The 13,250-nt window shown below is 42.8% G+C and overlaps 1 protein-coding gene across 6 annotated transcripts in view; it reads left to right on the top strand.

The window, feature by feature from the left end:
* JAKMIP2 (janus kinase and microtubule interacting protein 2) overlaps positions 1-13,250 on the top strand; it is a 115,002-nt gene that overhangs the window by 51,654 nt on the left and 50,098 nt on the right. The window lies entirely within an intron of this gene.

Raw genomic sequence — 13,250 nt, 5'->3', positions numbered from 1 at the left:
TTTACAAGCTTCCACAAAGAGGATGCACAAATTGCTTAACTCAAAGCATGCTAAGACTCCCTGTGAGGGATGAGCTCACACACCCCGGGGTCCATTTGCTAAATTTGGGCTATGTACAGAATAACCTCAGATAATTACTTGTAGATTTCAACAGTCATACATTGACAGAGGGCCTATTGATAATGCTGTATCTTTCTTCAGACCTCAGGTGGTATATCTGTTAAAATTCCACCAGTCCTGCTTGAAAAGAGTGTTCTTTTCTTTACAGGTACTCAGTATTACTCAATTAATTTCATCCTGCAAGGCAGGAAATCATCAAATGGTCAGGCAATTTAAAGGCCCAAGATTACCTGTGACCTCCTTTTTATGTAATTTATATGTATGTCTTGAATAGTTTCCTTTTCCCACTTTAGTTCTGCTTCTGGTGCTCTGCAGACTTTCAGTTTTCTATTCTTAGAAATGTCCTCAAGGTCAGAATAACACTTTGTACATCACCTTCCTGGTATTGCTTATTTAAAATCAAGTTCCAGGGAACGCCTTTTTTAAAAGGGACACTGTCAAAATTCACAGACCCCAAAAATGCCTCCCTCCTTCCCCAACCCACACATTGACTTTCTCAGATCTCACAAGCTAAGCAAGGTCATATTGGGAAGATACGTGGCTGGCACCCTTCCTAGAATAGTGAGGTGTGCTTTACAAAGCAATGCTGATGATGTGGTAGTTGACACTCTTCTGTCTGAATCAACCCTGAACCATTCTCCCAGCACACTGTTAGAGTGGATGGCATTTGTAAAGGCGATCTAAAACCAAGGTCTTGACTAACTGTGATCTTTAGCTGCAATTGGATATGGTGGTCTTCTTTAGCTCCTCCCCTAAACTGTTTTGTGGTGTTGATGTGTGTTTTTAAACAGCTGCTGCATATCAGATCACAGGTGGCTGCATTTTAGAGATGGATAGCTGGATCCCCCTATGCTTGTAAAGTGTCATTGAGATCCTTTGGGATAAAAGACATTATATATACGTAGATATAGACCCATTGAGCTAAATTGTGAGTTGCCATGTGCAAGTTTACTGGGGGCAGGGAGAGGGGAGACAGTGCTTTCCTTTCTTGTGCATGTGCCCAGGAGGCTCTTCTGAACCCCCCTTGCCCACAGGCTCCTGATCGTGCCAGGAGATACATGCCTGAAACGCCTACTGACCTCCTAGGATGATTGGGCCTCAGGATTGCCTTCTATGATGAGATAACTGGCTCTGTGGCTATGGGGAAAGTGGTGGACTTGACTTTAGCAAAGCTTTTGTTACGGTCTCCCACAGTACTCTTGCCAGCAAGTTGAAGAAGTATGGATTGGATGAATAGACTATACGGTAGATAGAAAGCTGGCTCACCTGCTCGTCCCCTGCTCACTCCATCCCCCCTCCCTCCATCGCTCGCTCTCCCTCACCCTCACTCACTTTCACCAGGCTGGGACAGAGGGTTGGGTTGCAGGGGGCGGTGCAGGGTGTGGGCTCTGGGAGGCAATTTGGGTATGAGAGGAGGTGCGGGGTTGGACTCTGGGAGGGAGTTTGGGTGTGGGAGGTGGTGCGGGGTTGGACTCTGGGAGGGAGTTTGGGTGTGGGATGGGGTGAGGGGTGCAGGCTCTGGGAGGGAGTTTGGGTGTGGGGGGGGATGCGGGTTCTGGGATGGTGTTGGGGTGCGGGCTCTAGGCTGAGTCAGGGGGTTGGGGTGCAGGAGAGGGTCAGGGGTTTGGCACTTACCTCAGGCAGCTCCCGAAAGTGACCGGCACACCCCTCTGGCAGCGGCTCCTAGGCGGGGGGCCCAGGGAGTCTCTGCGCACCGCTTCCCGCAGGCACCACCCCTGCAGCTCCCACTGGCCACAATTCCCAGCCAATGGGAGCTGCGGAGTCAGCGCCAGGGGTGGGGGCAGTGTGTGGAGACCCCCTCCTCAGGGGCCGCAGGGATGTGCTGGCCGCCCTTTTAAATCGCCCAAGCCCCGGGGCAATTGCCCCCTTTTCCCCTCCCTCATTGGTGGGCCTGCCTCCTGAGGTCTCTTCCATCCCTAATCTTCTATGATTTCAAGGACTGCCAAACGCTAGAACCAACAGCAACGTTCAGTGGCTAGCAGAGCTCAGACAGCATAGCCGGGAGCACACACTGCATCCTTTTAGCTGAAAAAGGGGCAGCCTCTCTCAGCAGGGAAGTGTCATGTGCACTAGAAATTCCTTTTAGCTGAAAAAGGGGCAGCCTCTCTCAGCAGGGAAGTGTCATGTGCACTAGAAATTCAGGTCCAGAGACTCCTCCCACATACACCCAGCGTAGCTCTACCAATTTTAATGGTGTTATTCCCAGTTTACATTGGTGTAAGTTAGAAGAGACTCAGGCACTCAGATTTTAAAGGTAAAGGTTGCTGTTACTTTAAGGGGTGGGGGGGTTATATTTGGAGTCCTTCTGCCTTAACCAATTCCCTTTAGAAAACAAAACATGTCTTGGGCAGCCACTGAATTATTTGAATGAGAAAATTCTGCTTGTGAAGCAGAATCAATTCCAGGGTCTCGGTCCCTCAGAGTTATGATTGTTTGGCCTTCCACTCCAGGCAGTTCAAGAGGGAAAAAATATGCCTTGTCAAGCTGAAGTGCAGATTCCATCCCTTTACCTCTGAAGCCCACCCCCCACCACCACCACAGCAATATGTTTCTGCAGCCTGGCAGGCAGTGACGATCACCTCCATTTGTTTTGTGTGTAAAAATCACAATGGACGACAGGGCAGCCAAATGGGACATTCCATTCCAGTGTTTTCAAACTCTCCCTGATGGGCTCATTGTCTGATATTGGCAAGACTGCAACAATTTGTCAGCCCCCACACCAGGAGACAAGAGGACCAAAGCCTTTCACAGACATCTGCAAATGGGATGTGAGTTCATTTTTGTCCAGATGTTTTCTTCTTTTTAGAATCATTTTGAATGGGGATATTTCATTATCAATCTTAAAAAAGGATCGTTGGGAGATATCTGGCTCCCACCCGCCCCACTTAGCCAGTACTTTTCTTCTATTTGTTGTCTGGAAAACACTGAATCCTTACAAAACCAGCTTTACCACACATATCAGTGTCCTATCATGTAACACCAGATAACAGATCCAAATTCAAGGAAGCTCTTAAGCACATACTTTGAGCACGGGTGTTTTCCTGATAGGGATACTTTCCAGTTGGACCCATAATGAGTGGCTCTCTTTAAGTCTTAAGCCCTTCCCTCTTCCAACCTAAAAGTTTATATAAACTCTCTGACAACATTTTTATGTCTCACATTAATATTTAAGAATTCTATACATTCTCAGCCATACAAGGACAGGCATTGGCAGCCGGCAGGCCTACAGCACAGCAATATCCTACATACCAAAGCAGGCATGTAAGAACAGTGAAGTGCTTATAAAATCTTCCCTTATTCTGTGTGAAAGCAACTTCATCATGGATTTTGCATCTCCATATGTTCTCATGATTTCACAGTTACAAAATATCAAGCTATGTTAGGACCTTTTAAATTGCATCTGCAAGACATGCCCAAAGCAATTGCTGTTTGAAAGCCAATTATAGTAGCTCTTTTGTCTATTCTCCCACTATTTTATTTTATGTACTTATACATCAAATCCTCCTACATTACAAGAAAGTTCTTCAGATTGCAGTCAAGCATTCCAAAGCTAGGAAATGACAGATTTAAGATTGCTTGTGCAGCCTTCATTTGACCCACCTTGTGCATATGCATCATGGTAAAGGCTTTAGTTGCATAGCTTCACTCAGAGCACCGAATGGACAGTACTTACTGAGGGTACATCTACACAGCAAAAAACACCCAGCAGCTGTGAGTGGTCAGAGCCCAGGCAAACTGACCCAGGTTCGTGGGGCTCACGCTATGGGGCCGGGTTCTGAAACCAGCAAAGGGGTCTCAGAGCCTGGGATCCAGCCCAAGCAGGAATGGCTACACTGCTATTTTTAGACCTGTAGCGCCAGTTGACCCAGGCTCTGAAACTCGCTTCCATGGGGAGAGGGGGGCGGGGAGGGAGTATTGCAAAGTAGTATTCAACTTTTTATTTTCTTCTCATGTTCACGGTGTGGCCCCATATCCCATTTACTGCACACTACTCGAACCCTGTCCAAAAGACAGAATTACTCATTTCTTCATGGCCTTTTCAATGGCACTCATCACTACAGTATCCAAGCGCTTCCCAAATATTAATGGATTTATTTTCACAACACCTCTGTGAGATTAGGAGGTATTATTATCCCCATTTTACAAGGGAACTGAGGCACAGAGAGATTAGAGCCAAAAATATCCACTGATTTTGGGTTCCCAATCTGAGACACATATAAACTGATTTTTTCAGAGCACTTATAGTTATTTGCCACTTCGTATGTCAAAGCTCAGTCTCCACTGACTTCAGTTGCAGCTGTGAGTGGTCAGTACTGCAGATCAGGCCCCAGGGTCTCAAGTCAGACACTCAGAAATGAGGAACACACCATTAGTGATCACCTGTGAAAAGTTCAGTTCAAGAGACTTGCCCAGCATCACACAGGAACTCGGTGGCAAAGGCACAGTTCTCCAGGGCACCACTCAACTTCCTTACGCATGAGACCATCCTTTCTTTTCGTGCATTCCCCTGCCTCATTCACTGTGCAACAAATGAAAACGGGGTCCTACACTGAACATTCTCCTTCAGTACACCACACTGACTCATGAAGTGAGCTGTAGCTCACGAAAGCTTATGCTCAAATAAATTTGTTAGTCTCTAAGGTGCCACGAGTACTCCTTTTCTTTTTGCTAGAACAGGTTTATCCTGTGCACTTAATGAGGCAGGGGCCCGGTAGAGAAGAGGGTATGTAACCATGTAATTAAAGATTGTGTCATAATGCATACGCACAAGGGAGCCCAAATAAGGTTTTCACTATTCAGGCTTCTCGGCACAGTCCTAGTCTCCCCCACCAGTCCCATTCTCTTCCTGAACATGTTCCCAATTTCCCACCCAAACGATTATCAGTTCTTCCAACCTAGCTCCGTGTCCCTGGTCCCCTTACACAGCCAGTCCCAGTCCCTGCCTTCCTGGCTCCTCCTCCTCCCATCTGTATCTCTCCTGCTCCCAGCTTTGGGGAAACTAGTCCATGCACAACTTTTGCTGGGCAGACATACTCTTATTGACAATGAGGGTCTCATCCTTTACCTTGTAGAACTCCCATTCACTTCAGTCAGTGTTGGATCAAGACCTGAATCACAAACATGTCCTAGCTGGTACAGTGGATTATTACAATATCCTTCCTCCTGGAAGCCTGCGTTCAAATACTGCTTGGGACCCATGGAGTTTGATTGCCTTTGTTATATGTGTAAACATAACAAGATCAGAACAGCACTGCAGTCTAGCTGTAGTATAAACATATCAGACAGTCTCAAGCTAGTCCCTTGAGGATATGTGTCCATGTCACCAGCACACCATGCAAAGTGAAACAATACATCTTTTTTAGCAGATTCAACTCAGTAGAATCCCACGGGTATTACAGGGCAGGTTCAAGGTACACAGACAGCTCTGTAAGCTTATGCCTTCATGGTACAAATCCCCTCACTTTGTAGCCTTTTGGAACTATTATTTCTGACTGTCTTAATTTCAATAAGACCATCAGTTCTCCCTACATTTTGTAATTAAAAAAAACTCCAGACAGACAAAGCTAGTTGAAAAATGTTCCACAAAACATTTTTCTGTCAGAATATCCAGTTTCATCAAAATGGAAATGTTTTATGGGAACTTGTCAATTCTGACAAAATCTTCAACAGGAAGAAGACAAAACAATTTGTTTAGACTTTTTCATTTTGTTTTCTGTTGTTTAAACATAATATATTAACTATAATTATCATAACATATTAATTATAATTATGTTATATTATTATCAAAATGAAGCAATTCAATATTATACAAATGAAATATTTTGATGTTTCAGAATTTTTCAAAATTTTCATTCCACAGTAAATTTTGAAATTTTGAATTTTGACAAAACAAATTTTGAAATGTCAGAATTTCCTGCAGAATGTACATTCCAATTTCCCTCACTTTATTCACAAATAATACTGTGCCCTTCTCTAATGACCCCTTTAGATAGAGGATTATTATCACCCCTTCTTACAGATCCAGAAATTCAAGCACAGAGGGTATGTCCATACCCTTCCATCTATGTCCATACCTCTTCCACTCACAAATTGCACTAACCTAGAGTTAGGAGCCATGGGATGGAGAGTCTAAGCCTGAGGATACGCCTATATGGGGATAAAAAACTTCCAGTTAAGGGTCTCAAAGCTCAGGCTCCAGCCCAAGCCCAAATCTTGACAGCAATTTTTAGCCCTCGCAGCCCAAGCCCCACGAGCCCAAGTCAACTGAGCCAGGCCAGCTGCAGTTTTGCCACAGGTATTTTACCCCTTTGTAGACATACCCTTAGTCAAGCCCTGTTCCTTTGCAGTATAGTTGCAGCCCCACTCGATTCGTGCTCTGGGAGTCCACCAAAAGTATCCCAGAATTCCACGGGCCAGCTATTTTTGTCCTCTGGAGAGTCAAGTTTGGTGGACAGTCAAGTTTTCCCTCATTGCACCATGAAGAAAGGACTAGGGCAGCCCCATTTGGGGAAAGTTCTAGGACGTATGGGATATGGCCAGTTGGACTCAGGCCCATGTACTGTAGTGTAGACACTAGAGCCCCAGGTTGGGACTCAGGGTTCAACAATTCCTAACCTGGGGTTACAAATTAGTGTGGATGCTCAAGCCATAGGTTAACAAACCCAGAGTCTGTTCACTCAAGTTCTATTAACCCTGGGCTTACATTGCAGTGTAGACATAACGAGAGAGGTTGAACGTCTTACCAAAGTCACACAGAATACGACTGGCAAAGTCAAGAACAGAATCAATATCACCTGATTCCTGTGCTGTGCTTTAAGCCTACAAAGTTATCCATCCCTCAGTCCTCCCCACTACATAGGGTATAACAAGTGAGGCAAAGAACAAGTCTGACAGCAGCTACAAGTAATGAACCCAAAGCTCCAGAGATAGTCATGTAATTCAAAATATCACAAGGGAGAGATACTGTAGGCCCAAACTGACCTCTAACTAATTTCCTGCCTACCTAATGTTCTTATTTCTCTTTCCAATGTCCTTGTAATATTTTTCATATTTGCTTTTCCCCCCTCCAAAACAGCTGCTTCTGCTGGGTTTTTTTCTTTCTAAATACAATGTTGAATGCCAGCAGCTAACTCTCTTTGACGACCTTATAATAAACAATCCAGTCGGAATGTGCAAGAGTAGAGAAAGAATTTTTATAAAGAAACCATTCTTTTTGAGTCCTCTATGGGATGAACAGCAGTAAGGAAATAAGGATTTATTTATTTTTTAGCTTGAAAGGAATACCCTTTCCATTGTACCGTAGTCATGTCAAGCATTGCTGCGAATTTTGCAAGTTGCTGCTCATTTAGCAATAATTTCCTTTTCTTAGGCACATCTGACATGTACTAAGTTGGCCTGTGAGAGAGATAATTTCCTTGTTATTGGTAGATTGCAGCTTCGTTTTGATAGCAAACTGCGCACGATGACAGGCTAATTGCCATTCTGGCCTGTCGGATAAGGAAAAAAGGGTGCCAAAAAGACAGGTTGGCAGGCTGCTATTTCACACCCAGAATTATTCCTGCTTCACCATCCAGACTACTTTATGGAGACTACTTGGTGGGGAATAGAATGAATCAGATTTCTTTGGTTAGTGATTATTAGTGCAAGGCCATATGCTTTTACTTTGTTTGTGTAAAGCAAAAGGGGTTTCTGAGACTGGGGAGACAGCTGAGCTGTGTGTAGCCAGGTTATTTCAGTGGCCCAATTAACAATGTTAATTTTGACGCAGCATCTCTGAAGAAACAGGGCCTTGAAATATTATTTTAAGAAGGGGATTTTATATGCTGCAAATACAGGAAAGTATTTCAGTCTCAGATACGTAGGGTGGGGCTTAGCCCTCGGGATATGTGCAGCGCTCCTATGAATATCAAGAGGACAGCTAAGCTTGTAGGGTAAACATAATATCACAGGCACGCCCAAGATGTTCTGAGTGAAGCACTTAGCCCACACTAATTTAGGCCCCAATCCTGCAAAGATTTTTGTGCATGTTTAAATTTACACATTGTGAATAGTCCCATTACTCACCATTGGAGCTATTTGAAAAATGGAATTTCCATCCCAGGGCTTTGATTCAGAGTACCATGATGCATTGCCTTTCTGGAAGACTTGCTTTAGTCACATACAAGTTATCGGGCTCCATACAGGAGAAATGGGAAGTTCTATGGCCTGTGTTATGCAGGAGATCAGACTAGATGATCTAATGGTCCCTTCTGGTCTTAAAACCTTTGAACCAGTGGTATGTATTAGGTGAAATGCGAGTCAGGACTCGGGTTCTAGTCTCATCTCTTTCACTGACTCCAGTATAACTGTGGACCCACACACAACAATTTTTTTAAACTTAGTTTCCTAAAGTTAGGCACCTGAATCCATAGTCAGGCACTTACTTACATGGCCTGATTTCCAGAGGTCCTGAGCACCTGCAGCTACTACTGACTTCTATAGGAGTTAGGGCTGCTCAGCACCTCTGCAATCACTTATTTCCCCATCTTTGCCCCAAAATGTGGATACTAATTCTTGCCGATCTCACAAGGCTGTTGTGAAGTGTTGTTAATTGATGTCTGCAAAGGACGTTGAGATTCCCTGATGAAAGGTGCTGTGGAAATATAAAGCGTTGCTTGTAAGCTTGTCAGATTTGTTTTATTGGTGATCTCTACAGTAATTCAAGAATTAAAACTGATCAGAACGCCTGATGGTTTCCATGTGAGGCACAATTAAGGAGGTGTGTTGCAAATGGGACCCTTTGTGTGCATTATTTATATTAAAATGCTTTACCCTGTAGCTCAGACCTTACATGCAATGTTTCATCCTATCAATGTTAGCAAGTGAGCTGTAAACCCCTGAAACATAGAGCTTGGAATGGAAATGCTGACAGACTTTAACTAGAGAGGGATTCAGGGCTCCACTACAAGAAAAGGTGCTAACAGAGGGCCCTGGATTAAACCCTGTGGTACACTTTGGGGTACATTAAAGCACTGTATGATAGGCTCATCTGTGGCTATACATTGAGTTCTGCTTGAAAGACATCAAGATGATGTCTGAGCTGGTTAATACAAAGTGGTCACCTTACTGAAAACATGAAAGAGGTCAATGAAAAGAGCAGCACAGACAGGAGTTATGAGCTAATGGGATTTAACAAGTGCTTTAAGTCTTCATTTGTCTCCATCCCTGCATGGGATGAATTGAAGCGGACTCGAAGTTACCTACGATTTTGTCAAAGTCCAGCTAGTGAGCAACCAGAGACAAATGTTTCAAGATTTTTGACAAAGGAAGTGTTAGACTGGGCTGTAATTAAGACCTGTCCTATCACATCTTCTTGTAATTGGGTCTGGACAAAGCTTGACTCTTTCTTATTCTTAATCTCGTTCGCATGGATTGAAAGGTAAACACCATCACACAGAGTCCTCTACCTAGCATTATATTATCACACATGTGCTCTTACATTCTTTGGCACAACGGGATGCAAATTTCTCTAAACCGGGTTCTGAATTTGCACTCATTGATTTCACTGGCAGTTTTACCTGAGTAAAAATTGAGCTAGGATTTGTCACATTCAAAATATTGTACACCTAATTCAATGAGACCATTCATAGGCACTAGGTCCAAAACACCAGGCCTTTACTGGGAACATAAAGCTTTATGTTAAAGAATCTCAAAGTACTTTGTTATGTTAATTATTTAAGCCTCACAACTAGACTTGGGTGGGAAATGGTTTTCCCATCCTGTGGATATTTTCAAGAGTTTGAAGCTTTTTCCCATCTTGAATAGGGATGGAAAGGCAAAATCTCAAAAATATTCATGAATCAGTTTTTTTTCCATTTCAGGTCAGTTGAAACATTTCATTTCAATAATTTCAGAATGTTTATTCTTTTTTAACCTTTCCCACCCCCCCCCAGTCTAATTAGCTTACATTTTGAAATGAAAAGTCGTTCTGAACTTTTCACTTAGAAAATGTCAAAATGAAACATTTTTGACCATTTTGAAATTTTTTTGAGTTGGGAAATTCATCAAGCCCAGCTCAGATTTGCAAACAGTTTCAATTTTGACGAATTAGTATTTTTGATGAAAAAATTACTTGTTGAAAAATTCCCAACCAGCTCTATTCACAAGGCCCTTGTGAGACAGGTTATTAATTAATTATTATTATAATACCCCTTCTACTGATAGGAAAAGCAAGGCATAGAATTAAGTGAACTTTCCAAGATCATACAGTAAAGCACTGAGTGGAAGGGATGGGAAAAGAACACAGGAATCATTTATCACAATCCCTGATCTAACCACAAGACCACATTGCCTCTCTTCAGAACTGCCTTTGATCTGGAGAGGTCAGTTTTAACCTGGCTCATGTTACTGTAAGTTTTCTTAAGTGCTACTGCAGACAGACAGTCTAGCCACAAGGTTATCTGCAATATGTATTCAATGGATATTCTTAACTACTTTTGTGGATTAGACTATAGCACAACTCAACACCCTAAATCTGTCTCTGCATTAAGAAAACAGTGAAAGTGAAATTCACCAGGGTACAAATGTTTGTATCAGAAATGCTGCTACGTGTCTGGTAGTTCATTTGTTTATTCTGAACTTCTCTTCTAGCAGAGCATGTGATCATCACAGATTATGTATTCAAGGTCTCTGAAAACTGTCTCTAGGGTGATTAAGACAAGAAAAGGCAACAGGTCATCACTGAACGCTAAGAATTTTGTGCAGTTCAAGTGCTAAGCTGCGTGTCTCCACGCCCCAACTATCCATGTCTCCAGAGATATTTCAGTTGTTCTCCAAAGGAAGGTCCACATTATCAACCAAACTGTTTCCACCACCAGTAGGCATGACAGCTAAATCCAATTCAGAGTAAGGCTGTAAAGTGGACAGAAGGTGGCTGCTTCCTTTCCAGGTTGTTATTTTTGCTAATATAAATACTATTTTATAGCAAATAAGGTAGTTTCTGAATGTTATTCTATTGGAGTACTTCTGGAGTTTGAAATCCCAGTTACCACATATTATAATCATCTGTTTGTAGGGAAAGAGGTGTTTTTAAGTATGTTTTGGTAATACGGGTAATGCACATCTAAATGTAAGAAGTCTGTCTGCCAGTTGGCAATAGATCAGGGCTGTAAGAAGATTCAAAATCATTTTTCTGAGCAGGACACAATCTTGGAGACTTTATAGTTGTTCTTTCTTTGTTGTTTTCCTTGTTGTAAAGTAAAAGACTCCACTCTGCGAACGCCCACAGACCACTGGCTCAGCAGAGAGGCAGCTGGAGGCCACAACAGATTTTAAAAGATGGAGACAAGCAGAAGCATGTTGGAGCCTAAGGCTATGGCTACACTGGAGAGCTTACAGAGGCACAGCTGTACCAATGCAGCTGCACCGCTGTAAGCTCTCTACTGTAGCCGCTCTAAGCCAACAGGAGAGAGCTCTCCCATCAACTTAATTAATCCACCCGCACCAAGCAGCAGTAGCTATGTCGGTGGAAGAAGCTCTCCTGCCGACATAGCGCTGTCCACACCAGTGCTTAGGTCGGTATAACCTATGTTGCTCAGGTAGGTGCCTCACTTACACCCTGAAACACATAAGTTATACCAACATAAGTGGTAGTGTAGATATAGCCTCAGATGAAAGGGAGCCGAGAGCGTTATAAGATGAAAGAAAAGGCGTACTTGTGGCACCTTAGAGACTAACCAATTTATTTGAGCATGAGCTTTCGTGAGCTACAGCTTCATCGGATGAAGTGAGCTGTAGCTCACAAAAGCTTATGCTCCAATAAGTTTGTTAGTCTCTAAGGTGCCACAAGTCCTCCTTTTCTTTTTGCGGATACAGACTAACACGGCCGCTACTCTGAAACCTGTCACTATAAAATGAAAGGTCTTGGAGAGGCCAGCAACACAATGGGATTCTCTGCAGGAGGTCTGGAAGGAGCTCGCAGCATGTTGGAAGTGTCTGGGGCCTGCTACATGTTGAGGGAAGATCAGGAGAGTATAATGGAGCTGGACACCTGAGGGAAGAGAGATAGATCTTTATAGCTGGGTCTCCAAATAGCATGTACAGTTGCAAGTGCAAAACTGCAGGCACTCTTAACTATGCTTACAATTGCACCAGTTTGTAGTAGATACTTCACCTGATTTGTGGGTGCAGAACAAACAATCCCAGAGCACTTTTTATGACCAGTAGTAGACGTAAAATAAAAAGTTATCAAATTCAGAACACAGTTGAGGAACTTGTGATCTGCTACTGACTATGGCGTGCACACACTGACAGACTAAACCCCTCCAACACATTGTTTTGAATTATATGCTCATCTCGATTTTTAAAGATATAACATCCGTCCATCCCAGGATAACGGTCTTTGGAGAGATGATAAAACTGCATATGCAAAAGACCTCAGGACTGTAATAATTCACTGAATATGTCCTTTGTGCTGCTAAGAGTTAACACTGAATCCCAAGATGAAATAACATACTTTCTAACTTTTTGTTATCTTCTTTTTGATAGTCATGTACCTTTCAATCTCTGAAGGTCCACATTTGCCCATTCCAGAGAGAAAGTTATTACTGTGAAAGATCAAAAATAAGCAGTACTTTGCCATCTGGTCATTATTTATTAAGTTTACTGATTCTAGTATGGATGTTACTAAACCATCTAGCGTAATGCCCATTAAGTCTATTGATTGTTAAGAATCCATAACATGCTAGTGATCTTACTAGTGATTAGAGTCTTGGGACACAATACTCCACACACCTACTTCATGGCTCAGTGCTTACTGAGCCCCACTGACTTCAGTGGGGATTTCCCACGGTAAGCACTACACACAATTCTCAGTTAGTGAAGGATTCGGCCCCAAAGTACAAATTCAAAGTAATTCCATCAAGTAACCCTTAACAGAATTTGGCCATAGGAATTGCAATTAGTTCACATGCTTGTAATATTTGTATTAATGCTGATTATATGAGTGTATTGTATTATTGTTATACTGGGTTTATATCCACTGTCATTGCTTTGGTCTTTTATATCCCGTTCATAATCCATTATGAAACAACCTTATAGACCCATACTATCAAGTAAACTCAGCCCTGTGG

Source organism: Lepidochelys kempii, chromosome 8 (genome assembly GCF_965140265.1).
Source record: "Lepidochelys kempii isolate rLepKem1 chromosome 8, rLepKem1.hap2, whole genome shotgun sequence".
NCBI classification, from domain to species: domain Eukaryota; kingdom Metazoa; phylum Chordata; order Testudines; family Cheloniidae; genus Lepidochelys; species Lepidochelys kempii.
Note: the sequence above shows the minus strand (reverse complement) of the source record. Positions and strands in the feature narration are given on the sequence as shown.